Source organism: Hypomesus transpacificus, unplaced genomic scaffold (assembly GCF_021917145.1).
Source record: "Hypomesus transpacificus isolate Combined female unplaced genomic scaffold, fHypTra1 scaffold_96, whole genome shotgun sequence".
Taxonomy (NCBI): Eukaryota; Metazoa; Chordata; class Actinopteri; order Osmeriformes; family Osmeridae; genus Hypomesus; species Hypomesus transpacificus.
Genome location: NW_025814044.1, coordinates 739,015 through 754,906, shown reverse-complemented (window position 1 = coordinate 754,906; position 15,892 = coordinate 739,015).

Sequence of the window (15,892 nt, the reverse complement as noted above, 5' to 3'; positions counted from 1 at the left end):
TAGCCTATGGCAGTACAGCAGCCAACTCTCTGATATGATTAAAATACACAACATGCACAATCAGGGTGACCAACAAGATTATATTACCTGATAAACAATAATATTACAAACATCTAATTGAACAAACACAACAACTGAAATCCCTCGTACGGCTGTTGTAACCGCACTATTTTCCACAAGTCTTTGCCTATTTGACATACCGCACTGCATGCTGGGTACCCAAGGGGCGCTGAAGCTGTTTATCTTGCTGTGCTCCAACTGTGTTTTGAGTATTAGCTTTGGTCAGCTTTGGGACAAAGGTTAAGAAACGGTTGACATTTCAAGGTGAAATTGAACATGGTATATCAGAATGATGTCATCCTGTTTAACTAAACAGATAATCAAAATTATGACTGGCCAAAAGACTTCTGCTGGATTTGAACCTGTGACCTTGCTCCTTGCAGTACACTGTCTTAGCCTACTGAGCTATTCTCAGTATTGAGAATCAGTGTGGTCAGTTACTGCATAGAAAAGTAAGCTATTTGTTCTGTGGCAAGCTTAATAAGATTTTGCTGAAGTTTAAACAGCTGTAATTCTGTGATCTTCTGAGATATCAAGGCAGGGGCAGGCAGGCAGGGCAGGCCAGCTGGATGAAGCTGTCTTGGGGGCAGGCTGAAGAGAAGCTGTCCAGGTAGAGAGGGGTAGTCCAGCAAGGGGGTCTGTGTTGCCCTCAGCATTCTCTATTGCATCCTCTGTTACACTCAGCATCCTCTCTTGTTGCTCTCATTATGCTCTCTTGCACTCTGTTGACCAGGCCTCTGCATGACCTGTAAAAGTGAAAAAAGGGTCCATGTCAGTGGTGGAAAATAAAGCTTTTTCCATTTACACTTGACACAGACTTCAGTTTTGACTGGAAATGCAGTGGCAAAACTTGAACTTGAATCCAAATGTGTTGGAAACCCATGCAAAGTCACTCAAAACACAGGCTCAAGCTAGAGTATTTAGCTCTAAACTGGTCAATATACACATCTGACCAAAGACCCACTCGACCTTTGCCTGTAAACAGTGATTCTGACTGCCAGAGACCTTTAAATACGCTGACCGAGTGAAACTAGCCTGGCTAACGTAGGTCGCTTACTCAGGAAAATGACAAATGAAATAGGCTTGTTTTGAAAGATCCTATATACTGGCTATCTTCAGCAGACTCTTGTCTACAAAAAGCAGCCCTCCCTGACGTTTTAGGAGTAAATTTTAGTGAACTACAATATCGTTTACACACTGCCAGTGAGTGAGCGAGCCGAGTCTGTCACTGAGGCCAAGTCAAAACAATGTACCCCCGGGACGCAGTCTCACTCCACTTGCAAGTTTTCCACAAATCACAAAAATAATCGTAGCATCTGGCTAGAAGCACAATTCCTACATCTCCTAAAGGCTGCCCTCCTCGACATTTTTGGTGTCGACCGAACTGTGAAATGGTGAACTTATGAACATGACGCGACCAAACATGGCTGCCGCCTAAGCCTATGCTGTCTCCCTGGCACATAGGCTTATTACAAAGACTTTCTCGACCCAAATCAAAATTCTGAGCCGACAGGTCTGTGGGGAATTGCTTGTTCTCCTAAAAGCTGCCCTCCTCTACCTTTTTGATGAGTTCGCCGAGATGCTACATGATTCAGTAATTACACAGAGGGAAAAAGCTAGCTACTTTTCGAGTTCGGTTTTCCGTCACTTCAAACTCACAATCTAAAGTTCTCAAAGTGCTCAAACCTTCACCATAATTCAAGAGTAGTGTACTTTCACGAACCCAATCATTGATTCTAGCTTAAAATGTGTAAAAATAGGACTTACCGAACGTGGCTGCCTCCAACACGGCTTTCAGGTGATTCAAGTTGGAAACGACAATGGCCGCCAAAAAATAATTTATATTCGTAACAGCGAGCTGCGATTGGAAGTGAAATGAGGGTGAGGGTGGGGCTTGGTCAGCACACCATTTCCAGAAAGGATGTGTGTGCATCTCGCCAAGCTCGCGCGTGTGTCAGTAGGTTGACCACCTGTTCCTCTTTGCGCTGTATAGCACAGCATTTTCAATATGCGACGTGCGGAACAAGGGGTGAAAATGCTGTGCCACACAAGCAAAGCGGGACAAAGGGCAGGATGAGTCTGTGAGAATTTGGAGCAATTCAATTTAATTCAATCATATATTGACATACCAAGGTGAAATTGTTTATGGTACTAGAGATTGATGTCGTCTTGAACCCTACTAGGTTTGAAAAACGATCAGTCAAAATTATATTTGATTTTTTAACAAAAAGAATATTGAGGCAATTTGTACATTTACATAAATACATTTCTTTCAGCCATTTTGTATTGCATTTATTATTCCATGTCACCCTATGTAAAGACATGTATTCTACACATCTGTAACTAATTTCAAGTCGATTGGGTCTATGGTTTATGAGTAGAAGGGTTTTGAAGGTTGTACCAAATTTGGACAGTACAAAACAATTCATAAGTCTGACAATATGGGTCCTTGAGGCTTTTTTGTTCCCCATGAGAAATAATGCATGTATACCAATTTTCAGGCATTTCGGAGTAATATGGCACTTGGGAAATCACGTAGACTTGGGCGTGTTTTATAGCACCACCTATGGGCGCACATGGGTCACTAGCCGTCTGGGAGTAATGAGTGACCTGTTGTATCATTGGGCCAAATTGGAAAAAATTGGGTCCAGGACTTTTTGAGCTGTTGGGCCATTTAGCGGAGAAATATAATAATAATAGGAATACTAACAAAAACAATAGGTTCCCTCCTACCGGAGGAACCCTAACAAGAAGAAGAAGAATACTAACAAAAACAATAGGTTTCCTCCTACCGGAGGAACCTTAAATATAGCTGCAAGCAGCGATGCGGGTTCCTCCGCAAAATGGTAAAATATTATAAAAATGTACATTGTAGAAAGTCAAGAGTTGGACAACAAGAGAGCAAAACGACTTTATGTTGGGTCAACTACAATAGGCTGAATTGGGATTTGACCTCGTGAGCATAAGGTTACAAGGCAGCCTCTCTATCCTCTCTGCGACACACCAACTGTTGACAATGGATGAGAAGAAAGGGCATGGTATTAGCTTTGGTCAGCTTTGGGACAAAGGTTAAGAAATGGTTTACATTTCAAAGTTGAATTGTATGAAATTGCACATGGTATTTCATAATGATGTCATCCTGTTTAACTAAACAGATATTCAAATTTAAAACAGGCTTAAAGACTGCAGCTGGATTCAAACCTACAACCTTATACTTTGCAGGTCACTGTCCCAGTCCATTGAGCTATTCTCATGTTCAGTTACTGTATAAAAAAGTAAGCTGTTTCTTCTGTGGTAAGAGTTGTTACATTCAGCCAAAGTTTAAACTACTCAAATTCAACCATATTTTTAATTGTTGATGGTACTTCAGAGTGATGTCATCTTGAACCCAATAAGGTTTGGAAACCATCAGTCAAAATGATGGTTTTCAAATATTTCCAAATATTAAGGCAATGTGGAAATTTACATAAATACACCCCTTTCAGACATTTTGTATAACATTTCTCATTCCATTTCACCCTATATAAAAACACACCTGCCCACACACTATCCCCCAATTCATGCCGTTTAACTCCCTCCCAGCACAAGTCAAGCCAAAGCAGAAATGTTGTAGCGGACGCATGAATTTAGATGTCGACCCAAATTTGCCTCCCACAATCAAAACACATTGCTCGCAACACTGTTTCCAGAATTTCTCAAAGATAGCTTGAAGGCCGCTTTCCAGAACCGCAGTCATATTACAATGAAGAATAGCCTCATTGGCAAAAGGTCTATGACACAGTCCACGATGATCAACACAAATGTATGAAGGCCGACTCTCAATTCCCAGTAAACCACACGACATGCATTTTCAGGGTGACCAACAAGATTATTTTAACTAACAAACAACAATATTAAAAACATCTAACTGAACGAACGCAACAACTGAAATCCCTTAAATAGCTGTTGTAACCAAACTATTTACCACAAGTCTTGGCGTTCTTTGACATGCCGCACTGCATGCTGTGTACCCAAGAGCGCTGACGCTCATGATCTAGCTGTGCTCCGACTGTGTGATATGACGAGATGCTACTGACGCGCTAAGGTCCCGGCGTCTCCTGAAATGTAACGCGTCTTTCTGCCTTGAAGCTGCGTGCGCATCATCATCAAGACCCCATGTATATGTAAAGATAACATCCAAGCTAACAATTTTGCCAAATCTGACTGCAGCTTTGTAGCCAACTGTGTTATGATTGTTTGAGTTAAACAACTTGCTTAATGAATTGAATGTCTGTTAAATGTCAAATCCAACTATACATTTATAAAAGAGAGATTTCCAATCAAATCTGAATTCTTTTTAAACGTAGAGGTTTAAAGCAATAACAAAATCGAAGTCTCAAACACGGGATCTGATGGCTAAACATCTTCACAAAACACCTTTTCCATGTAATAACACCCACAGAAACACATTAGAGCAGTGAAAACATCCAGAAAACCCTTCAGCCAGAAGTTTCATGCCAAACATTGTAAATGCATGGAAAACGCTATTCAGGAGGTGAAAAGCACTTTAAAGCAATAAAAAAATCAAAGTCTCTAAAACGGGATCTGATGGCTAAACATCTTCACTAAACACCTTTACCATGTAGTAACACCCACATAAACACGTTAGAGCAGTGAAAACATCCAGAAAACCCTTCAGCCAGAAGTTTCATGCCAAGTATTGTAAATGCATGGAAAACGCTATTCAGGAGCTGAAAAGCACTTTAAAGCAATAAAAAAATAAAAGTCTCTAAAACGGGATCTGATGGCTAAACATCTTCACAAACACCTTTACCATGTAGTAACACCCACATAAATACGTTAGAGCAGTGAAAACATCCAGAAAACCCTTCAGCCAGAAGTTTCATTCCAAACATTGTAAATGCATGGAAAACGCTATTCAGGAGCTGAAAAGGACTTTAAAGCAATAAAAAAATCAAAATCTCTAAAACGGGATCTGATGACTAAACATCTTCACAAAACACCTTTACCATGTAGTAACACCCACATAAACACGTTAGAGCAGTGAAAACATCCAGAAAACCCTTCAGCCAGAAGTTTCATGCCAAACATTGTAAATGCATGGAAAACGCTATTCAGGAGCTTAAAAGCACTTTAAAGCAATAAAAAAATAAAAGTCTCTAAAACGGGATCTGATGGCTAAACATCTTCACAAAACACCTTTTCCATGTAGACCCCCACAGAAAAAAGTTAGAGCAGTGAAAAAATCCAGAAGACCTTTCAGCCAGAAGTTTCATGCCAAACACTGAAAGTGTTTTTCAGCTCCTGAATAGCGTTTTCCATGCATTTACAATGTTTGGCATGTAACTTCTGGCTGAAGGGTTTTCTGGATGTTTCACTGCTCGAACATGTTTCTGTGGGTGTTACTACATGGAAAAGGTGTTTTGTGAAGATGTTTAGCCATCAGATCCCGTGTTTGAGACTTTAATTTTTGTATTGCTTTAAAGTGTTTTTCAGCTCCTGAATAGTTTTTTCCATGCATTTACAATGTTTGGCATGTAACTTCTGGCTGAAGGGTTTTCTGGATGTTTTCACTGCTCTAACGTGTTTCTGTGGGTGTTACTACATGGAAATGGTGTTTTGTGAAGATGTTTAGCCATCAGATCCAGTGTTTGAGACTTTGATATTTTTATTGCTTTAAAGTGCTTTTCAGCTCCTGAATAGCGTTTTCCATGCATTTACAATGTTTGGCATGTAACTTCTCACTGAAGGGTTTTCTGGATGTTTCACTGCTCTAACATGTTTCTGTGGGTGTTACTACATGGAAAAGGTGTTTTGTGAAGATGTTTAGCCATCAGATCCCGTGTTTGAGACTTTAATTTTTTTTATTCCTTTAAAGTGCTTTTCAGCTCCTGAATAGCGTTTTCCATGCATTTACAATATTTGGCATGAAACTTCTGGCTGAAGGGTTTTCTGGATGTCTTCACTGCTCTAACGTGTTTATGTGGGTGTTATTACATGGAAAAGGTGTTTTGTGATGATGTTTAGCCATCAGATCCCGTGTTTGAGACTTAGATTTCTTTATTGCTTTAAAGTGCTCTTCAGCTCCTGAATAGCGTTTTCCATGCATTTACAATGTTTGGCTAGTAACTTCTGGCTGAAGGGTTTTCTGGATGTTTTCACTGCTTTAACATGTTTATGTGGGTGTAACTACATGGGAAAGGTGTTTTGTGAAGATGTTTAGCCATCGGATCCCGTTTTTGAGACTTTGATATTTTTATTGCTTTAAAGTGCTTTTCAGCTCCTGAATAGCGTTTTCCATGCATTTAAAATGTTTGGCATGTAACTTCTGGCTGAAGGGTTTTCTGGATGTTTTCACTGCTCTAACGTGTTTCTGTGGGTGTTACTACATGGAAAAGGTGTTTTGTGAAGATGTTTAGCCATCAGATCCCGTGTTTGAGACTTTAATTTTTGTATTGCTTTAAAGTGTTTTTCAGCTCCTGAATAGCGTTTTCCATGCATTTACAATGTTTGGCATGTAAATTCTGGCTGAAGGGTTTTCTGGATGTTTTCACTGCTCTAACGTGTTTCTGTGGGTGTTACTACATGGAAAAGGTGTTTTGTGAAGATGTTTAGCCATCAGATCCCGTGTTTGAGACATTGATTTTTGTATTGCTTTAAAGTGCTTTTCAGCTCCTGAATAGCGTTTTCCATGCATTTACAATGTTTGGCATGTAACTTCTGGCTGAAGGGTTTTCTGGATGTTTTCACTGCTCTAACATGTTTATGTGGTGGTAACTACATGTAAAAGGTGTTTTGTGAAGATGTTTAACCATCAGATCCCGTGTTTGAGACTTTAATTTTTGTATTGCTTCAAAGTGTTTTTCAGCTCCTGAATAGCGTTTTCCATGCATTTACAATGTTTGGCATGTACCTTCTGGCTGAAGGGTTTTCTGGATGTTTTCACTGTTCTAACGTGTTTCTGTGGGTGTTACTACATGGAAATGGTGTTTTGTGAAGATGTTTAGCCATCAGATCCCGTGTTTGAGACTTTGATAATTTTTGCTTTAAAGTGCTTTTCAGCTCCTGAATAGCGTTTTCCATGCATTTACAATGTTTGGCATGTAACTTCTGGCTGGAGGGTTTTCTGGATGTTTTCACTGCTCTAACATGTTTATGTGGGTGTAACTACATGGAAAAGGTGTTTTGTGAAGATGTTTAGCCATCAGATCCCGTGTTTGAGACTTTGATATTTTTATTGCTTTAAAGTGCTTTTCAGCTCCTGAATAGCGTTTTCCATGCATTTACAATGTTTGGCATGTAACTTCTCACTGAAGGGTTTTCTGGATGTTTCACTGCTCTAACATGTTTCTGTCGGTGTTACTACATGGAAAAGGTGTTTTGTGAAGATGTTTAGCCATCAGATCCCGTGTTTGAGACTTTAATTTTTTATATTCCTTTAAAGTGCTTTTCAGCTCCTGAAAGCGTTTTCCATGCATTTACAATATTTGGCATGTAAATTCTGGCTGAAGGGTTTTCTGGATGTTTTCACTGCTCTAACGTGTTTCTGTGGGTGTTACTACATGGAAAAGGTGTTTTGTGAAGATGTTTAGCCATCAGATCCCGTGTTTGAGACTTTGATATTTTTATTGCTTTAAAGTGCTTTTCAGCTCCTGAATAGCGTTTTCCATGCATTTACAATGTTTGGCATGTAACTTCTCACTGAAGGGTTTTCTGGATGTTTCACTGCTCTCACATGTTTCTGTGGGTGTTACTACATGGAAAAGGTGTTTTGTGAAGATGTTTAGCCATCAGATCCCGTGTTTGAGACTTTAATTTTTTCTATTCCTTTAAAGTGCTTTTCAGCTCCTGAAAGCGTTTTCCATGCATTTACAATATTTGGCATGTAAATTCTGGCTGAAGGGTTTTCTGGATGTTTTCACTGCTCTAACGTGTTTCTGTGGGTGTTACTACATGGAAAAGGTGTTTTGTGAAGATGTTTAGCCATCAGATCCCGTGTTTGAGACTTTGATATTTTTATTGCTTTAAAGTGCTTTTCAGCTCCTGAATAGCGTTTTCCATGCATTTAAAATGTTTGGCATGTAACTTCTGGCTGAAGGGTTTTCTGGATGTTTTCACTGCTCTAACGTGTTTCTGTGGGTGTTACTACATGGAAAAGGTGTTTTGTGAAGATGTTTAGCCATCAGATCCCGTGTTTGAGACTTTAATTTTTGTATTGCTTTAAAGTGTTTTTCAGCTCCTGAATAGCGTTTTCCATGCATTTACAATGTTTGGCATGTAAATTCTGGCTGAAGGGTTTTCTGGATGTTTTCACTGCTCTAACATGTTTATGTGGTGGTAACTACATGTAAAAGGTGTTTTGTGAAGATGTTTAGCCATCAGATCCCGTGTTTGAGACTTTAATTTTTGTATTGCTTTAAAGTGTTTTTCAGCTCCTGAATAGCGTTTTCCATGCATTTACAATGTTTGGCATGTACCTTCTGGCTGAAGGGTTTTCTGGATGTTTTCACTGCTCTAACGTGTTTCTGTGGGTGTTACTACATGGAAATGGTGTTTTGTGAAGATGTTTAGCCATCAGATCCCGTGTTTGAGACTTTGATTTTTTTGCTTTAAAGTGCTTTTCAGCTCCTGAATAGCGTTTTCCATGCATTTACAATGTTTGGCATGTAACTTCTGGCTGAAGGGTTTTCTGGATGTTGTCACTGCTCTAACATGTTTATGTGGGTGTAACTACATGGAAAAGGTGTTTTGTGAAGATGTTTAGCCATCAGATCCCGTGTTTGAGACTTTGATATTTTTATTGCTTTAACCCTTTCCTGCCGGACCATTCAAATATGGGTCGAAAAAGACCCATAGAACCCGCCTTAATAACTTTGCCATCCAATCACCGATTTTATTTCTGAAAACTGCCAGATACTCATGACAACTTAAGCTCAAAGCACATATCATTGGTTAAGGGGTTAGTGGGAGGGGGAAATAAATCTATCGTCTGCAACGGCAGCCATTGTTTTCTGAGGCGGAGCCAGAGCGGAGACCATGGGAGATTGCCTACAGTGTTAGATATACAGCTTCGAATTGAAATCGGAGACGATATTATGAGTTAAGACAAGTTCCTTAATATGTGTTGTCAATATTGTCTATTAAAAGTCTCAACTTTTTACTTACGAAGAATTTGTTTGTGGGAGTGACGCGAGTGTTTTCAGGAAAGAATGACGTGTCCGGCTTGGCCGTTTGTGACAGGCAGCAATGACGGTAGTAGCACTGTTTAGCTTCGATTTGAGCAGATTTCTAAAAAACTTCGAAAAACAACATTAACTAGGGAGATTATGTATACTCTAAGCTAAATGTACATGCCTCGTTTGGCCAATTCGGTCGATTGTGGAAGAAACTCGAACGTTTTTTACTTATCGAGAGGAGTATCTAGCCATAGCGCTAGCTGCTTTTAGCTGCTTTTGGGACAGGATAATTCCGGTTTCCCCCATGTCTCCACTAGTCACAAGAATGGTCATAACTTTTAATCAAAATAAGGTATTTCTAATCTGTCTTCTGTTCTACATTGCCCACAGACTTGTGGATATTCCACCTACTCAAAGTTTTTCTCTATCTTGTAATTAAAGTGGTGACAAATTCAGTTGTCTGATGAGGTATGGTGGATGGAGAAGTTTTTGTTAAAAATATCTACCTGAAACCACTTTGATAAAATATGATTTGCCTTAAGTAATCATATATTCATTTACATGATAAAAATCCCCTAGTTCTCCTCTTCAAGATGGTATAAACAGTTAAGGTGTATGATTTTATATGAAAATCCATAAAATATGAATATTAATATGCATATCATATTTCAACAGCATATGGAATGTTCGGAATTTTGTATTAGGCAGTAAAGGGTTAAAGTGCTTTTCAGCTCCTGAATAGCGTTTTCCATGCATTTACAATGTTTGGCATGTAACTTCTCACTGAAGGGTTTTCTGGATGTTTCACTGCTCTAACATGTTTCTGTGGGTGTTACTACATGGAAAAGGTGTTTTGTGAAGATGTTTAGCCATCAGATCCCGTGTTTGAGACTTTAATTTTTTCTTTTCCTTTAAAGTGCTTTTCAGCTCCTGAAAGCGTTTTCCATGCATTTACAATATTTGGCATGTAACTTCTGGCTGAAGGGTTTTCTGGATGTTTTCACTGCTCTAACGTGTTTCTGTGGGTGTTACTACATGGAAAAGGTGTTTTGTGAAGATGTTTAGCCATCAGATCCCGTGTTTGAGACATTGATTTTTGTATTGCTTTAAAGTGCTTTTCAGCTCCTAAATAGCGTTTTCCATGCATTTACAATGTTTGGCATGTAACTTCTGGCTGAAGGGTTTTCTGGATGTTTTCACTGCTCTAACGTGTTTCTGTGGATGTAACTACATGGAAATGGTGTTTTGTGAAGATGTTTAACCATTAGATCCCGTGTTTGAGACTTTGATTTTTTTTGCTTTAAAGTGCTTTTCAGCTCCTGAATAGCGTTTTCCATGCATTTACAATGTTTGGCATGTAACTTCTGGCTGAAGGGTTTTCTGGATGTTTTCACTGCTCTAACATGTTTATGTGGGTGTAACTACATGGAAAAGGTGTTTTGTGAAGATGTTTAGCCATCAGATCCCGTGTTTGAGACTTTGATATTTTTATTGCTTTAAAGTGCTTTTCAGCTCCTGAATAGCGTTTTCCATGCATTTACAATGTTTGGCATGTAACTTCTCACTGAAGGGTTTTCTGGATGTTTCACTGCTCTAACATGTTTCTGTGGGTGTTACTACATGGCAAAGGTGTTTTGTGAAGATGTTTAGCCATCAGATCCCGTGTTTGAGACTTAAATTTTTTCTATTCCTTTAAAGTGCTTTTCAGCTCCTGAAAGCGTTTTCCATGCAATTACAATATTTGGCATGTAACTTCTGGCTGAAGGGTTTTCTGGATGTCTTCACTGCTCTAACGTGTTTATGTGGGTGTTATTACATGGAAAAGGTGTTTTGTGATGATGTTTAGCCATCAGATCCCGTGTTTGAGACTTAGATTTCTTTATTGCTTTAAAGTGCTTTTCAGCTCCTGAATAGCATTTTCCATGCATTTACAATGTTTGGCATGTAACTTCTGGCTGAAGGGTTTTCTGGATGTTTTCACTGCTCTAACGTGTTTCTGTGGGTGTTACTACATGGAAAAGGTGTTTTGTGAAGATGTTTAGCCATCAGATCCCGTTTTAGAGACATTTATTTTCTTATTTCTTTAAAGTGCTTTTCAGCTCCTAAATAGCATTTTCCGTGCATTTACAATGTTTGGCATGTAACTTCTGGCTGAAGGGTTTTCTGGATGTTTTCACTGCTTTAACATGTTTATGTGGGTGTAAGTACACGGAAAAGGTGTTTTGTGAAGATGTTTAGCCATCAGATCCCGTGTTTGAGACTTTGATTTTTTTATTGCTTTAAAGGGCTTTTCAGCTCCTGAATAGCGTTTTCCATGCATTTACAATGTTTGGCATGTAACTTCTGGCTGAAGGGTTTTCTGGATGTTTTCACTGCTCTAACGTGTTTCTGTGGGTGTTACTACATGGAAAAGGTGTTTTGTGAAGATGTTTAGCCATCAGATCCCGTGTTTGAGACTTTAATTTTTGTATTGCTTTAAAGTGCTTTTCAGCTCCTGAATAGCGTTTTCCATGCATTTACAATGTTTGGCATGTAAATTCTGGCTGAAGGGTTTTCTGGATGTTTTCACTGCTCTAACGTGTTTCTGTGGGTGTTACTACATGGAAAAGGTGTTTTGTGAAGGTGTTTAGCCATCAGATCCCATGTTTGAGACATTGATTTTGATATTGCTTTAAAGTGCTTTTCAGCTCCTGAATAGCATTTTCCATGCATTTACAATGTTTGGCATGTAACTTCTGGCTGAAGGGTTTTCTGGACGTTTTCACTGCTCTAACATGTTTATGTGGGTGTAACTACATGGAAAAGGTGTTTTGTGAAGATGTTTAGCCATCAGATCCCGTTTTAGAGACATTTATTTTCTTATTTCTTTAAAGTGCTTTTCAGCTCCTAAATAGCATTTTCCGTGCATTTACAATGTTTGGCATGTAACTTCTGGCTGAAGGGTTTTCTGGATGTTTTCACTGCTTTAACATGTTTATGTTGGTGTAAGTACACGGAAAAGGTGTTTTGTGAAGATGTTAAGCCATCGGATCCCGTTTTTGAGACTTTGATATTTTTATTGCTTTAAAGTGCTTTTCAGCTCCTGAATAGCGTTTTCCATGCATTTACAATGTTTGGCATGTAACTTCTGGCTGAAGGGTTTTCTGGATGTCTTCACTGCTCTAACGTGTTTATGTGGGTGTAACTACATGGAAAAGGTGTTTTGTGAAGATGTTTAGCCATCAGATCCCGTTTTAGAGACATTTATTTCTTTATTGCTTTAAAGTGCTTTTCAGCTCCTGAATAGCATTTTCCATGCATTTACAATGTTTGGCATGTAACTTCTGGCTGAAGGGTTTTCTGGATGTCTTCACTGCTCTAACGTGTTTATGTGGGTGTAACTACATGGAAAAGGTGTTTTGTGAAGATGTTTAGCCATCAGATCCCGTTTTAGAGACATTTATTTATTTTTTTCTTTAAAGTGCTTTTCAGCTCCTGAATAGCGTTTTCCATGCATTTACAATGTTTGGCATGTAACTTCTGGATAAAAGGTTTTCTGGATGTTTTCACTGCTTTAACATGTTTATGTGGGTGTAAGTACACGGAAAAGGTGTTTTGTGAAGATGTTTAGCCATCAGATCCCGTGTTTGAGACTTTGATTTTTTTATTGCTTTACAGTGCTTTTCAGCTCCTGAATAGCGTTTTCCATGCATTTACAATGTTTGGCATGAAACTTCTGGCTGAAGGGTTTTCTGGATGTCTTCACTGCTCTAACGTGTTTATGTGGGTGTTATTACATGGAAAAGGTGTTTTGTGAAGATGTTTAGCCATCAGATCCCGTGTTTGAGACTTAGATTTCTTTATTGCTTTAAAGTGCTTTTCAGCTCCTGAATAGCATTTTACATGCATTTACAATGTTTGGCATGTAACTTCTGGCTGAAGGGTTTTCTGGATGTTTTCACTGCCTTAACATGTTTATGTGGGTGTAACTACATGGGAAAGGTGTTTTGTGAAGATGTTTAGCCATCAGATCCCATGTTTGAGACTTTAATTTTTTCTATTCCTTTAAAGTGCTTTTCAGCTCCTGAAAGCGTTTTCCATGCATTTACAATATTTGGCATTTAACTTCTGGCTGAAGGGTTTTCTGGATGTTTTCACTGCTCTAACATGTTTATGTGGGTGTAACTACATGGAAAAGGTGTTTTGTGAAGATGTTTAGCCATCAGATCCCGTGTTTGAGACATTGATTTTTGTATTGCTTTAAAGTGCTTTTCAGCTCCTGAATAGCGTTTTCCATGCATTTACAATGTTTGGCATGTAACTTCTGGCTGAAGGGTTTTCTGGATGTTTTCACTGCTCTAACATGTTTATGTGGTGGTAACTACATGTAAAAGGTGTTTTGTGAAGATGTTTAGCCATCAGATCCCGTTTTAGAGACTTTGATTTTGTTATTGCTTTAAAGTGCTTTTCAGCTCCTGAATAGCGTTTTCCATGCATTTACAATGTTTGGCATGAAACTTCTGGCTGAAGGGTTTTCTGGATGTCTTCACTGCTCTAACGTGTTTATGTGGGTGTTATTACATGGAAAAGGTGTTTTGTGAAGATGTTTAGCCATCAGATCCCGTGTTTGAGACTTAGATTTCTTTATTGCTTTAAAGTGCTTTTCAGCTCCTGAATAGCGTTTTCCATGCATTTACAATGTTTGGCATGTAACTTCTCACTGAAGGGTTTTCTGGATGTTTCACTGCTCTAACATGTTTCTGTGGGTGTTACTACATGGAAAAGGTGTTTTGTGAAGATGTTTAGCCATCAGATCCTGTTTTTGAGACTTTAATTTTTTCTATTCCTTTAAAGTGCTTTTCAGCTCCTGAAAGCGTTTTCCATGCATTTACAATATTTGGCATTTAACTTCTGGCTGAAGGGTTTTCTGGATGTTTTCACTGCTCTAACATGTTTATGTGGGTGTAACTACATGGAAAAGGTGTTTTGTGAAGATGTTTAGCCATCAGATCGCGTGTTTGAGACATTGATTTTTGTATTGCTTTAAAGTGCTTTTCAGCTCCTGAATAGCGTTTTCCATGCATTTACAATGTTTGGCATGTAACTTCTGGCTGAAGGGTTTTCTGGATGTTTTCACTGCTCTAACATGTTTATGTGGTGGTAACTACATGTAAAAGGTGTTTTGTGAAGATGTTTAGCCTTCAGATCCCGTGTTTGAGACTTTGATTTTTTTATTGCTTTAAAGTGCTTTTCAGCTCCTGAATAGCGTTTTCCATGCATTTACAATGTTTGGCATGAAACTTCTGGCTGAAGGGTTTTCTGGATGTCTTCACTGCTTTAACATGTTTATGTGGGTGTAACTACATGGAAAAGGTGTTTTGTGAAGATGTTTAGCCATCAGATCCCGTTTTAGAGACTTTGATTTTTTTAGTGCTTTAAAGTGCTTTTCAGCTCCTGAATAGCGTTTTCCATGCATTTACAATGTTTGGCATGTAAATTCTGGCTGAAGGGTTTTCTGGATGTTTTCACTGCTCTAACGTGTTTCTGTGGGTGTTATTACATGGAAAAGGTGTTTTGTGAAGATGTTTAGCCATCGGATCCCGTTTTTGAGACTTTGATATTTTTATTAATTTAAAGTGCTTTTCAGCTCCTGAATAGCGTTTTCCATGCATTTACATTACTGCCAAATTACATTATTGCCAAATTTACATTTGGCATGTAAATTCTGGCTGAAGGGTTTTCTGGATGTTTTCACTGCTCTAACGTGTTTCTGTGGGTGTTACTACATGGAAAAGGTGTTTTGTGAAGATGTTTAGCTATCAGATCCCGTGTTTGAGACTTTGATTTTTGTATTGCTTTAAAGTGCTTTTCAGCTCCTGAATAGCGTTTTCCATGCATTTACAATGTTTGGCATGTAACTTCTGGCTGAAGGGTTTTCTGGATGTTTTCACTGCTCTAACATGTTTATGTGGGTGTAAGTACACGGAAAAGGTGTTTTGTGAAGATGTTTAGCCATCAGATCCCGTTTTAGAGACTTTGATTTTGTTATTGCTTTAAAGTGCTTTTCAGCTCCTGAATAGCGTTTTCCATGCATTTACAATGTTTGGCATGAAACTTCTGGCTGAAGGGTTTTCTGGATGTCTTCACTGCTCTAACGTGTTTATGTGGGTGTTATTACATGGAAAAGGTGTTTTGTGAAGATGTTTAGCCATCAGATCCCGTGTTTGAGACTTAGATTTCTTTATTGCTTTAAAGTGCTTTTCAGCTCCTGAATAGCGTTTTCCATGCATTTACAATGTTTGGCATGTAACTTCTCACTGAAGGGTTTTCTGGATGTTTCACTGCTCTAACATGTTTCTGTGGGTGTTACTACATGGAAAAGGTGTTTTGTGAAGATGTTTAGCCATCAGATCCCGTTTTTGAGACTTTAATTTTTTCTATTCCTTTAAAGTGCTTTTCAGCTCCTGAAAGCGTTTTCCATGCATTTACAATATTTGGCATTTAACTTCTGACTGAAGGGTTTTCTGGATGTTTCACTGCTCTAACATGTTTCTGTGGGTGTTACTACATGGAAAAGGTGTTTTGTGAAGATGTTTAGCCATCAGATCCCGTTTTTGAGACTTTAATTTTTTCTATTCCTTTAAAGTGCTTTTCATCTCCTGAATAGCGTTTTCCAT